Here is a 13,961-nt window from a genome sequence, read left to right on the forward strand (position 1 = left end):
TTTTTTGTGTGTGTAAACAGCGACAGATTTTGCCTCAGCAGGACTTCATAAGGTCTATCATGTAATTTAGACACTCCCAGTTGAGCATTTCCAGATTGGAAAAAGGTTATGCAGCAAGCGATGAGAGAGATCAGGCGTGCTGACATTGTATCGAAACAGCGAGCAGGATGCAACCCAGTCCAGAAGGTCCTAAAGCCGTCGAGTTAAACCAACACGAACATCCCAGTGGATGCCCTTCGCAGTTTCCAATGCAGCTCGTGCATAATTGATTTTATTGTGACAGACCTTTTACATGTTTACCATAAATTCAGTGATGATGCTCTGGAGAATTTTTTTTTTTACATTTTATTTTTTTGCACGCAGTGTAGGTCACTCTCCACAATAGTCGATTCTGTTTAGTCAGTATTTTTATATAATGACAGCAAGATATTTGACCATTGTCTATAGCTACATGCTGGTGCTACTTTCATGTCTCACATATTACTTCTTTGTCTCTTTTTATATAGCATATTAGAAAAACTACTACAGTCATCTTGCACCTCAACATGTTTTGAGTTTTGCCAAATATTAGAAGACTTCACTATTCACTTTTTTGCTGCCTAAAAAAAAGAAGAAAAAAAATTCTGAGTGATTGATTGATTACTTGGTCAAAAGAGAGAAAGATGTCAAATTTGCTGTCACTCCCCCTCAGCTCTTGAAACAGCATTAAGTTTATTTGGCAATTGCTCTTTAATTGCCAAGGTAAGAAAAACACAATGCATAGTGTTATAAATGTTCATTAACAGTTTTGTATATGAAATATACAAAATATAAAAGTTTGCTAGAGTTATAATGTTAATAACTGTGAAAACGCATTATCACAGTCGGTCTATTAATTTTTAGATTTTGTCTTTTTGATTGTTTGTTTTCTGTTGTAATTGAGTATTTATACGTAAGTTTCAAATTAATCTACAAATTAAATCATTTAAACTAAAATATGTATTTATGTCTCAGGCATTATTGCAAAATTAATATCTTAACCAAGTGTGCAAAGATTCTTTTAGTTGAGGCATTACATAAATGGTCATTTCTAACCAGAATACCTTGAATTTAGAATTGCGTTCATGTTAAACCTGTATGTTTGTTTAATTATAACAAATTCTGAATGATAGACCTATAATTAAATGCTCCATGCTTTAGTTTAAGGATTCAGACTCCCTTTGACATTAGGCTTAAGGTACCCTCTTATAAATATAATAATATTAATAGTTAATATTCAGAAATTTAATAACATATTTGCATGTTCACAGTTCTCTGATGTTGATTAATGATCACATTACATGGAGCTAAACAAATATTTTTGTATCTTTTTATAGGTTTTTTTTTTTATTTTTTTGCAATTTTTGCAATTTTTATTTTTATAAAATGATATTATTAACTATTCATCAAATGTGTTTGGTGAACCTAGTTGTTAAATCCTGCTTCAGATTCTTCTATGGCCTCAACTTGCAGGTCACATACAGTTTGTCACTCACTAGCCTTTTCCGTGCAACTCTTGGGCTTTCCATTTTGGTAATTAACAGAGGAGCACAGAGCCTGCAGCCCTTTTGTTAGGCTCCTCTGTAGTTGAATCTGCGGTCCACCTCTACTCCAGTCGCCTGCACTGAAGCCTTTGATCCATTCTACGGCCTCTGCTAGAAGTGGCTGAATGTGGAATAGCATTATCTTTTGCTCTATTCTCTCACCCCATACCTGAAACTGGCAGAACTGAGCCACGTTTCCCAGACCAGTGATTGGTGGCGATTGAAGATCTAGTCTTTAATAAAACATCTCATTTAAATGCCTGACACAATGCTGTTCTCTTACCCCTTTACAGATGCTGGATACTGCAGCTCAATGCAAATCAACATGTTAATTAAGGTGCAAGGCTGTTCACACTAAGAGAACGAAAGTGGGAATCACAACATAGTATTGTAAATCTGAATAGATAGATGGTTACAACGCAAATTCATATAATGATAGATAGATAGACAGATAGCTATAGATAGGAATGTTCAGTACAGCTTTATTTATTTTCCAGACATACAAACAAGCAAAACTCTCCGCCACAACCTACAGTGCAGACATAGTATATGGACCACATTTTGAACTATCCATAATAAGACATTCATAGCAATTTAATATTTGGTCACATCCAGAGTTCAGTAAAATCCTCAGTTCTTTATATGGAAAAAAAATGTGGGAAGAAAATGAACACATTACACATAGCTAGGATTTGGGCTCAAGTTTTCTTAGAGAATGAAAATTTCAAACAGTCATGTAATGTTAGTTCAGAAGAAACCCTTATTTTTGTCTTTTTGTCCTTTTTTTGGTGAGGCACAATATCAGTACAAATGTTACAAAGTTTTGACAAAGTAGCTACAATATTTAGACAGAGTTAAGGCAGAAAAACACCATAATGATTAAATCTTGACAACAATTATTTCTTGAAAAAAATGAGTGAGAAATGTGTTATGAAGTACTCTGTTCTAATTGGCTGAATTTTTTCACAATGAGTTAATCTCATTTTGCATGTATCTCAAAAAATGTTCTGTGACTTGAAGGGTACATCTGACTTACAATGTAAAAAATACCACTGAACTCTTCATCTTTATACAGTACGTAGATCTTAAATTAAAATAGAACATCAATTATTTGTAAATTGCACAGATTGTTAAATTAACGATTATAATTAACATTGAATGTCAGTTTTCATTTTACAGATTAAATCTAATTGTACATCACTTTCAAATTTTATCATTTTATGTATTCTGTATATTTCATTTTGTATTTATTTCATTTGTATTACTCTTTGTATTATAATTGGACAAATCCCTAAACCTATGCAAAAGTTGCTTATTTTGCTGTGGACGCATGTAACTCAATATATGTGGCTTTTTTATGTGAGTTATGTTTTTGCTGTTTTTGCTCTCAGTGGTCTATGGTATAGGGCTTAGCCCATGCTGTCAGTGTGAATGTCTGGCAGTGTTTCTCTCTCTGGGTCGCAGACATACAGCAAGACGCTGAAATTAGATTGAAAACATCATGTGAGCAACTTCACCCATGTTATAACTTACAGGAATAGTTCACCCAAAAATTAAAATTAGCTTAAAATTGACTGAAAAACCAAAATATACACCCTCCAGATCAAACTATATGTATCATCGGAGCAGAATTGGAGAAATGTAGTATTACATCACTTGGATCCTCTGCAGTGAATGGGTGCCGAAATGAGAATCCAAACAGCTGACAAAAAATATCATAATATAATTCCACAACACAGCCAGCTAATCAATTAATGTCTTGAGAAGTGAAAGCTGCATATTTATAAGAAACAAATCCATTATTGATACGTTTTACATTTAAACTGTTGCTTCTAGTCAAAATACAAGTCCATAATTCACAATAACGCTTCCTCCATCCCTTGTTGTCCTCTCACGTCAAGATCCACTGACAGATTTGTTCAGAACTATTTTGCACTGTTTTCACTAAACGGTGCATTATCTGTCCATATTTCTCTCTTAACTCATACGAGATGACTTTTTCACTATTGAAATCAATATTATGGATAGAGGACTCATATTTTAGCCAGAAGCAATGATTTGAAGTTAAAATCATCTTGATGGATTTGATTATTACAAACATGCAGCTTTTCACTTCACAAGACATTAACTGATGAACTTGAGTCATGTGGATTGCTTGGGAATCATTGTGTTTTGATCAGCTGTTTGGACTCTCATTCTGATGGCACTCATTCACTGCGGAGGATCCTTTGGTGAGCAAGTGACGTAAAGCTACATTTTTCCAAATCTGTTCCGATGAAGAAACAAACTCATCTACATCTTGGGTGGCCTGAGGGCGAGTAAATTATTTAGCAAATTTTCATTTTTGGGTGAACCATTCCTTAGAGGTTTCTCATGAGATCTACAAAAATGCTTTTCAATTGGGAGTAGTTGTTATTTTATTCAACTACTGTCTCACCTGTTTAAGAGAGCCTGGGGTCCACACAAGCTTGTACACCATGTAGATGGGGATCCACATGAAAGAGGAAGCTCCGATGATGTAACCGACCGTGATGCTCCAGTCTGGGAACTCGTAGTCAATATAGCGTGAGGGGCTGAGGGTTCAACAGTGAGCTGATAATAATGTACTAAAGAAATAAACAGGAAAAATATTTAGTGAGTTAAATTAGCAATTAGCATTCATATTAAAATTAATAAAACTGTTATTTATAAAATGCAGGTGCTTTGAAAAGTCTATTTATAAACAGTAAAACCATTTTGAAATTCATATTATACTTTTAAAAGTGTTTTAACCACATTCATTCAGATTAGGTTATAGGTCACTGCAGTTTTTTTGTGTGAGTTCAGATGGATTGAATAAGTTTGAAAACATCCTTTAGAGTGAGACTCTGATCAGATTATTTTATATTCAAAAGGTCCACATTATCCTGTAGACCTTACACATCCTTTTGTGGTCTATGGAGACTGGAAAATTGTAGAGCGGTGGCCTTTGTGTCTTGAAGGAACAGTGACAAATGTCTTCTCTCCAGCATTTCAAATAATGTCTCAAAACACTGTCTCAGGAGATGAAAGTGGCAGCCGTTTATCAAGGTTTTTTTGTTTGTTTGTTTTTTTATGAAAAAAAGAATAACAGGAACAGTATGAAAAAAATTATTGTGTTGAGGTTAGCTGTGATGCATGCAGAATTATCTGAGGAATATTAGGCTGTAAGAGTGCATGCCGTTTGACATTTGCAGACTGGGAATTGTGACTGTGTGGGACAGGTAAGGGAATGAGATTAATAAAGGTAATAAGGGTGGAAAAGAAGGTTGTGGGTGCTTAAATAGTTTTGGAGCATGAAAGATGACTTTAACATTTCACAAACTTTGCACATACTGTCAAAAAACATCTTTTGTTTCAAACTTACAGCAAGAAAAGCTGGGCTGATAGCAACCCAACACACTTTCCAGAAGAGTCCTGGAGTATAGCCCAACATTGATTTGATATCATTGCTGAATCTGTTAATACCTGGAGAAAATTAAATAAATTTGTTTATTTTTATATACTGAAATTTTTGTTCATGTACACTTAGACATGATATATATATATGTGTGTGTGTGTGTGTGTGTGTGTGTGTGTGTGTGTGTGTGTGTGTGTGTGTTTATGTGGGTGTGTGTGTGTGTGTGTTTTTTTTTTATAGTTTTATATAGTAAAAAATCTTACCATAAAACCAGGATACTGCTGTGGCCTCCAGAAAGACTATAGCTATAATGGAGAACCAACTCCAAATTCTTCTAGTAATTTTACCACATATGCACCACCCTTGCCAAAATAAAAATAATAAATTAATAAAAAAATGTTACATTAAATAAAGTGCCAAACTTTGTCTGTCTGTCAGCAATTTTTCAGTTACATTATTTGGTCAAACATAATTTTTCATCTTTAAAACCCACCTGTCCTGCAAGATAGACAATCAAATTCTAGATTTTATATTATGTACTCTGTTATTATAATTTTAATTCCGCACTGCTGAAATATTCTTATTATAAATGTCAACAAACTGAGATCAGAAGTTGACTGAAACTCACATTAGTAAGGGTGCTGAGAGAGCCCAGAAAGCAAACAACCACCAGTCCAAGAACAAACAGCTCTCTCCGATGGGACAGGGTATCTGGGTACTCATCCATTACAGCTGTGATGATGGCCTCTAGCCCACCGAACTGAGGCAAGAAAGCACACAAAAAAACCTTATGAACATGCAATTATATATTTTGCAAAGCAGTATTGACTGTATTGAAATATCTCTTTCTTGTTGTTCTACTCTTTGTTCATCATTTTCTTTCTTTATACCAACTACATTCAGGATTCTTTGTAGATCATTTCAGAATTTGACATACTATTGGTTTTTGAAAACTTCAAAAGGTAAAAGTCTCACATTAATATCACTCAGTAGCATATTTGTATAAATTTCATAGACTGAATTATAATTAGTATCTTCATTCTTTCAGTCTTTATCTATAGCAAAGACAGTGTTATGTATCGATTCTCATGCACAGCCAAAAGAAAACAAGATGTGTGCTGATTGCCATGATGACAACAAAGTTTATGACTGCTCTGATGACATGTAATTTTAACAGAGCCAAACTTAAAAACAAATGTTTCACTATACCAATATTTTGTTGCTTTCTTGCAAACAATGGTATTTCTATCTGGATATACAAATCTAGTTCTCTCTGTCATTCATTTTTCATATCTATATTTCTATAAATCTTATACTTTTGCTGACTTCACATGCAGCTATATACTCTATATTTGTTTCTGTACATTCACAGGTACAAGTGTATACGTACAGTGCTGTCCAGTCCAAGAGTAATCATCATCACAAAGAAGATGATGGCAAAGAAAGTCGACCCAACCATGTTTGCTATGGCTTCTGGATACGTGATGAAGAGCAGACTGGGTCCTAGAGGAGGTGCAGAAAGTCAAAAGACAACCTTGAGTTAAAAAACGAAATGCTTTATTTACAGGGCTGAAAGTCTTGTATGCTATTTTGGGTTTGATGCAGCACACTTACAGTAAAACTCAAAATTATTGAACTATTGAAAAGCAAAAAAGGAAAGCTCACCTTTGTCCCTGGCTACATCCTCAACGTTTACATTTCTCTGTTCAGCCATATATCCCAGGACAGTGAAAATAACAAAATCCTGACACAAAAACTTGTCAGGCAGTTCACCAGACTGGTTACAATAGCATCTCTGTACAAATCGCAAACAAAAAAAAATTATTACAAACTAAATTTAAAAAAAAGTCTATGTGATATTCTCATCCTTAGATATGACTTGATCCCTTTAGATTGCCAATGTGCCTCCTCACAGTTTCTTATAGTACTACACAATTCAATTTCCCCTCACTCAAACTATGCTGCCTGTTCATCTCTTCAAAACTGGACATAATTTGCAGTTCTAATCTTGTTTTTACATCATTTACTCATGGGGAAGAGCATTTGTTTGGGTTTCATCATATGATTCATCAGGGCCTAGTTCAGTTTGATGGCATTTCTCCTCAGTTAGTGGACACAGAGCCAAAATGTAAATAAATGGCTAAGCTATAGATAGAATCAGAATTAAGAGTGAGTGGGCATCAATTTGGCCACAACTGGCAGGTCTGTTTTGTTGTTCTGTTCATAAACTACCGTTTAAAGCATTGGGCTCAGTAAGAATTAAAATAATAATAATAATAATAAATGTTTCTTTAGCAGCAATTCAGCATATGATGATTTCTGAAGGATCTCTGAAGACTGGAGTAATGATGCTTTAAAAGAAGAAAAATCCAGCTTCACGGGAATAAAATTACATTGTAAAATATATTCAAATAGAAAACATTTTAAATTGTAATAGTATTTCATAATTTTACTGTTTTAACTGCATTTTTGATCAAATGAATTCAGATTTATTATGCATAAGAGACTTAAAGAATCATACCAACCCCAACATTTGAACAGAAGTATATGTACAAATAATTAATTTATGATTCAGGTATTAACTCAAACTAGATATTATTTTCATATCCTTTATATTAAACAACCATGAAGAACTCAGTGCAAATGCTGATAAACAGAAACTCCAGTAGATCAATGTGATGAAAATGAAGGTTTTGTCTGTACCTGTAGCAGTTATTGTTGAAGGGATTGTAGCTGGACAGGGCAAGCAGAACACCAAAACCAGGACCAAGAGAGAAGAAGATCTGCGCAGCCCGCATCTACCCATACCTACAAAATATTAGATACTTTAAAAAAAAAGTGTGGCTAGAGACAAACACATGAAAATGTGGTTTGAATCATAATAATAATCTTTAAAATTCACTATGCTGAATACAATGACATCACAGAATACTGGGTTTAAGCAGTGCTTGATCACATCTGAAGATTTGTGTGAAGAGAAACGTGTGTATGTGCATCTGCATGAACGTGTGTGTCAATGAGTATGAGGGCCTTTCATGATGGAAAAAAAAATCTGTGCCAATTACGCATCTCATTAGCCCCTAGTGCTTTATTTTTGGTTCTCATCACGGTTCTCTGCAGCGCTGCCTCACCTAGCAAACAGTACGGGCTTATATAGTCACACGATTAAAAATGCAGTTTACATATTGCCTTCACCGAACATTTATATACCTATGACAACAGTCCTTTATTTATCTTTTTTTCCGTATTATTAACTTATCTCAAAATTTATGAAGAAATATGCCCTTTATGAAGTCCATATTTTTTCCCTAGTCAGTTCAGCTACTAGTGATTCACGAGTTTCTGCCCAAATGCCTGAGGTCCATTTTATTACTGCATGAAATAAAAACACTTACATGCATTTTGCCATCAAAACAGCACATGAATACATTTAAAGAGGTAACAAGATAAGTAAAGAATGTCAAGAAACAACGCAATCTAATTTAACAATAATGAATGCTAGACACTAAGAGAAAAGACTGAGAGCCTCTAAGAGAAAAGCACTCACGCTGGTCTCCTTCAGCTTCTCCCATTTGGGATTGAGGTAGAACACCACTCCTTTCCACGCTCCTGGCAAAGTGGCACCACGGATCATAAGAATCAACAGCACCACATACGGCAGGGTGGCAGTCACCCATACTACCTGAGAGAGACACGTGAGGATGAGAGGATGTGGAATGATTTTTCCTCAAATGATAAAACATGCATCATTTAATAATTTAGGACTCAGTAACCTTTCCTGAAGTCTTGACTCCTTTCCACAGGCTGAAGTAGACGATGGTGAAGATGAGGAAGAGGCAAAGCATGAGCTGCCAGCGAATGTATCCCACATCCCCAAGCCCAGATGATTCATGGACTGCCAGGACATTCCTCCTGTTTTAAGAAGGGTTTACAAATGTGCAGTCTGAAACTGACCTGAACCACAAAAGTATATGCATATAACACTTTAATGTACACAAGTTTACTGGACAAATAGGTTCTGATGTATAAGAAAGAAATGTGGGCACAATGCAAAATATGAACACAATTCTCCACAAACTGAAAAGTTTTATCAGTCTTTTTGCAGTTCTTTTGGCCCTTAACTGAAAGATTAAATGTACTTCAAGCTGTTCCTGTAGCTCAAGATCTTTGAATTTAATTTGTAATATATATATATATATATATATATATATATATATATAGATATATGTATATATATATATATATATATTATATATATATATATATAGTCAAAAATAAAAATTATTCAGACATCACATGTCATTTTGTGTTTTTTTACTGGTGGGGGCAGTTCATATGTAAGTGATGATAGCAAAAGACTACCAGTAAAACTGATAAAGATTTGGGACCAAAAATTATTTATGGACTACCAGTAAAACTGATAAAAATTTGGGACCAAAAATTATTCAGACACTTTGACCTGACCATGTTTTGCTTAAGTGTTATCTGACATTATCAAGATGAATTTGTTCCGACACAGTTTAACTCAGTTTAAGTTCTTGTCATACTTTATTACCATTTTCTAAACTATAGTGAATAAACTGTGATAATGTGTGAAGTGTCTCAATAAATTTTGGTTTGACTGTTCAACCTTTTCTACTGAGATTTGTAGTAGTCCATATTTGCGACATATTCGTCTACAATGCTGTTTTTTCCTATTGTTATATCTCTTTGCTAAATCTTTCCCTTTCCGGCCTCCCTCTCTCTTTCTCTGCCATATTTGCCCTCTTTCAGTGCAGCCACTTACATGCACTTACGTGTAAAACTCTTCGGCAGGTGAGGCGTGAGTAGTTAGTCCAGGTCACGTTGTCTTTTCCGAAGTAGTTAGTGCAGTTTTTTCTGTGTTCCAGGCATTATCACAGCTGGTCCAGGGCAGAGTGCTGCTGAAGGAGGAGTAGAAGTAGAACAGAGCCCAGGCGATGATGGTGTTATAGTAGAAGGACACATACAGTGCAATGATGCAGATGGCGAAACCAATACCTGACAGGGAAGGGGAAATGATGTCAGTGTTTTGTTAATGAAATCTCTCAGTCTGAGTGTCATTTTTCTCTTTCCATCTATCTCTGTGACTGTGTATTAGTCTCTTATTCTTTAATTTTATATCCATCTAGACTTTTCCAACCTTTTCAAAGTTAGGACTTTAGAAATGTGAAAATTTATAGATCTTTAAAGCTAAAAACATTACAATACTGTATATGAGACAGATTTAGATTACATGATTCTTACCTTTGAAAATAGGGCAAATATGTTTCCATATGGATATGGCACCTGTTCTGTGGAACTGTCCCAGAGCTAACTCCATATAGAAAAGTGGCACCCCACCAAATACAGCCATTAGGACATATGGAATAAGAAATGCACCTGAAGAACACAATTATAACAGATTAAAGCGCCATGTCTGTATGTTGTGAGTATTTCTGTATGTTAATAAAGCCTGTTACATTTCATTTCAATGATTTCATAAACCAGTATGCTAAAAAAAAAAAAAAGGGTTTGAGATGAGATTTGCAGTCTGACACTTGTTGATCTCAGTATCTGCCCAGGTTAAATAATGAATAGCCTTTACATGAATGATGACTGCAGCTGGCCATGTCTGCTTCACAGGTGCACTGGTGCATACGTTTAAATAAACAATTATAAGTATTATTTTATATACTGAGAATAAAAACCAAAAAAATAATATATAAAAATAATATAGTAAACAGTGTAATATAAAAAGGCAAATAATCCCATGGCGGAAACAGGGGAAACCACGTGTGAAAAAGCCTGAAAAACATTTTTTTTTTAACGTTTGACTTCAGGTTTGTTATGTCAATATGTTTGTTTGTTTTTTTTTAAATAAAAAGAAAGAAAAAAAGAAAGAAAAAAGACAAAAGAAATTCAGAAAACATACCAAAACAAAAAGAAAGAAAGAAAGAAAGAAATAGGAGCTTTCAGGTATCTTACGAAAGCATTAGTTGTTTTCACCTTTTATAAATAGGAAATTATGCACTGTAGAATACATTTCATGATGGTGATGGATGGAAATCTTTGTTTCCATTCATTTCAATTTTCACAAAATGTATGTTATTTCTATTCGATGTTAATGTTTTATTACTCGATTCAACAATTTCTTTTTTTTTTCTTTTTTATTAAAATTGGACGAAGCGGTTAAATTGGTTGTGGTGTTGGCAACACTTTAATTTTGCTTAAAAATGTAAGCCACCAATTAAACCTACATTTTACATTTTATTGAGCTGAAAAGGTTTAGTGTAAGATATTATCAGAAAACAGTTTAAGTTGCTTACTCTGTAGTTAGGTTTGTTATTTTTTTTTTTTTTTTTTTTGACAAAATAGGTTTGTCAAACGTTTAAAATAAACACAAAAAATAATTTCAGCACCATGGACAGCTCATCCGGCCATCGACACCAGCTTTTAAATGTATTATTTCACTTGTCAAAGTAAAACAGACACAATTAAAAGAAAGAAAAAAAGTTAAAAAAAAAACTAAATACAAACTGAGTTCAAAACTCTTACCGCCGCCGTTTTGATAACAGATATAAGGAAATCTCCAAACATTTCCGAGGTCTACAGCAAACCCAATGACTGATAAAAGAAAATCCATTTTTTTGCTCCATTTATCGCGGGATTCTGTCTGAATGATGACGGGCACCGGGTTGCTGTTGTACCCGGCGTTGTTTGGAGGACCCGGGGCGCAGAGGTTCCCGTGAACCATCACTTGTTCTTGGTGGGGCATCTTCGCTGGTCCCGGTGACTTGGCAAACTGCAGAAGTACTTATAAACTGCGTAAGAAGTGCCTTTTGTGAGTTTTTTTTTTCCAAGAGTAAAAAGTAGTAAGAATATTTTTTTTGGATTATGCTCGATGTGCGGTCAAAAGAGGCTGCGCGGGGGACCGCAGCATGCTGCTGTGGTTGATTTCCCTACTGGTGGGAGTAAAAGCTTGAGGATTAACCAAGAGTCCCCCACCTGAGCGCGAGAGCTTTGAACGAATGAGATTACACGCGGGAGATGCGCGCGACACCATCACTCACCCCTGACATCCCGCGTGCCCACCGCTATCATTCAAATGGACCTCTGCAAGAGCGCGCTTAGGTCCTCAAGAAATATTGCTCTATTTGTCAACGTAATAATGTTTTTTTTTTTTTTTTTTTTTGAAGACGAGGCAAGAAAAGCATGGTCAATCCTTAAATACTAAAATAAAAAAAAAAAAATAAACATTAAAATTTTAAACATTAAACTAATACAAGCTTTTCCCCCGCTTGAAAAATAAAATAAAAATAAGATAAACAGCCAATTCAGTCTGGTTACTGACTAGCCTAAACTGATTATTAGCTGGTCTAAAACTGGTTCAAGCTGATAGAACTTGTTGGACCAGCAACAAACCATGTACTGGTCATATAAGATGGTCAAGATGATCGTGACAGATGGTCAGCCAGATATTTACCATCTAAGATCAGCTAATGACCACCTTATATCAGCTAAAAACCCATTATCATGTACTGTAACTAAAAATATCAACCCACTAAAACAAATTTTGACTTAAACATTTAGGAAATCTCATGGTAGATGTTACAGTTATAAACTGCAGTGATGAGTTCATTGTGTTTTTTTTTTTCTAGCATATTGAATTTAATTGTGTTGAAGAAATAAAGTATGAAAACTCACATCGAGAAGAACTGGATGAAATTGTGACAAGTTAGACAAAGATGGAAAGTTTGTTGATTTTTATTGAATCTGTCATCATTTGCTTACAAAATCAAACTGTCTCAAAATCAAAACTTATGAGGCATATAGCTACCAACATAAAAAACAGAGCTAGATTAAAGAAATAAAAAAAAAACTGATTCACCCATAGTATAACACACATGTATGTGTTAGGGTGAATTAGAAATGAATATTTCGGATATAACCTATAAGGATATAAGTTTTTTTTTTTTTTTTTTGGGGGGGGGGGGGGTCCAGTTTAAGGTAAAAATCAATATTTTTAATCCAACAAGTGTGGTGTGTGGTGACTTTCATTTAGTCAATATCATGTCTGACAAGCATAAAATGTGATCAAATGTAAAATACTCTAATTTCATTTTATTTATTTTTTATTGTGAAACCAGATTTGCAATATGTTTTTGTTTACTCAAGTTGTTTATTGTCTTGACCTGTATCCTACACCTGGCATTAGGCCATTGTATTGGATGAAGAATGGATTGTGAGGTTTCAGGCCCATGTTATTTTGACAGCAGAGCAGTGTGAATAACATTTTAAGTTTCCCTGGCTTCCTGAGTAGGCAGATGTAATAGTATTTACTGGAGATCCAGGAGAGTGTATCTGCTCTGTGGTCTAACTGTCCTCGTTAGGTAAACCTAATAAAAAGAGTTTGAAATCAAATCCACCGCTTTTAGCACTGGCTAATCGAAAAAGTCCTAACTAGATATGGAGACTGCAGTAATCGTGTAGGTCACTGGCTAGAGAGTGCAGTAAATAACATTAGACTCGAAAAATGGAAGCCCTTCGCAAGGTCCGGATCATAGCCCAAGTGAAAGAGAAGATAACTTACATTTACATTTAGTCATTTAGCAGACACTTTTATCCAAAGCGACTTACAAATGAGGACAATAGAAGCATTCAAAAATAGCAAAAGAGCAACAATATGTAAGTGCAAATGACAAGTCTCTGTTAGCCTAACGCAATACATGTAGCAAGGTATTTATATATACACACACACACATACAAAGAAAAGAAAAACAAGTAGACAGATTAGAAAACATAGAAAGTTAGTGTTTTTTTATTAAAAAATAAGATAAATAGATAAAGTAGAATTAAAATAGATTGAAAGTGCTAGAGTTAAAGGGTCAAATAAATATGGAACAGATGTGTTTTTAGTCATTCCTTGAAGATGGCTAAGGACATTGGATTGAGTTCGGCAGGTCATTCCACCAGGAGGGAAC

At 34.7% G+C, this 13,961-nt stretch overlaps 1 pseudogene; it reads right to left on the reverse strand.

Moving 5' to 3' along the window:
- Positions 1 to 4,028: 4,028 nt before the first annotated feature.
- LOC122142746 lies at positions 4,029 to 12,095 on the reverse strand (annotated as a pseudogene).
- Positions 12,096 to 13,961: the final 1,866 nt, after the last annotated feature.

The sequence above is a fragment of the Cyprinus carpio genome, chromosome A5 (assembly GCF_018340385.1).
Source record: "Cyprinus carpio isolate SPL01 chromosome A5, ASM1834038v1, whole genome shotgun sequence".
Lineage (NCBI taxonomy): Eukaryota > Metazoa > Chordata > Actinopteri > Cypriniformes > Cyprinidae > Cyprinus > Cyprinus carpio.